We start from the raw sequence: 897 nt of genomic DNA, 5'->3' as shown, positions 1-897 counted from the left end.
AGTCTTTCACATATCTTATCCTCTGTAATAGGGACGGGCAATATGAGCAAAATAGAAATACAGTAAAAAACACCATGATAGGAGTGCCCGCGTTGGTAGAACACCATTTACTAACACTCAAACCTCCCAGAAAACTTCATTCAAATGCTAAAATTTACAATAGACAACATAATTGTACATAATTGCATACCAGACGCAAAGAGACCAAATCGGCTTTCCTTTTGGTAATCGGCAAAGACCAAATCCGCTTGTGCTTCTCCTTTCGAATTTCGCTTTGGCTGTGATGTTCCTTTCGACGCTTTTGCTGTGCTTCTCCTTTCGAGACCAAGTCCGCTTGTGTTGCTGTTGTTTGCTGTGCTTCTCCTTTTGCTGTGCGTCTCGCTTGTGTTTGAAGAAGACCAAACATTAACTGCCATTCAATTTCACTTAAATTACAAATTTATCACTGTCACTTCAAGTTGACGGAACCTGTTTAATTTAACATTCTTACTTTGCTAAAACTAAGAAGAATGGGGCTATATTAGGTTTTTAATTTTGGCATTGTATACTTAGAAGAGCTCAAAGTACAATCGTTTAGAGCATATTGTTATACCGACATTTTTTTAGTTCCCGTTAAGGGTCTAACAATATTCACTCTTATTACAACAAAAAAAAGTTTTAAAAACGTTCGTGGAAAAAAAAACACACGAAATTTTGAAAAAAAAAAATGAAAAGAAATTTGTCCTATATTTTTGACTTAAAACAAATCTATTGCTGGTTAGGCAGTCCATTCCTAGACTTTAGTAGTACGGTAAGAGGAAAGCCCACACGTATCTTTTTTTCTATTTCCATTCCTTGTGGTTTTCGTTTTTATTTTTTTAAATTTTTTAAATTTTATATTTCTATTTTATTTTATTT

The sequence above is a fragment of the Ipomoea nil genome, unplaced genomic scaffold (genome assembly GCF_001879475.1).
Source record: "Ipomoea nil cultivar Tokyo-kokei standard unplaced genomic scaffold, Asagao_1.1 scaffold2854, whole genome shotgun sequence".
NCBI classification, from domain to species: domain Eukaryota; kingdom Viridiplantae; phylum Streptophyta; class Magnoliopsida; order Solanales; family Convolvulaceae; genus Ipomoea; species Ipomoea nil.
Note: the sequence above shows the minus strand (reverse complement) of the source record.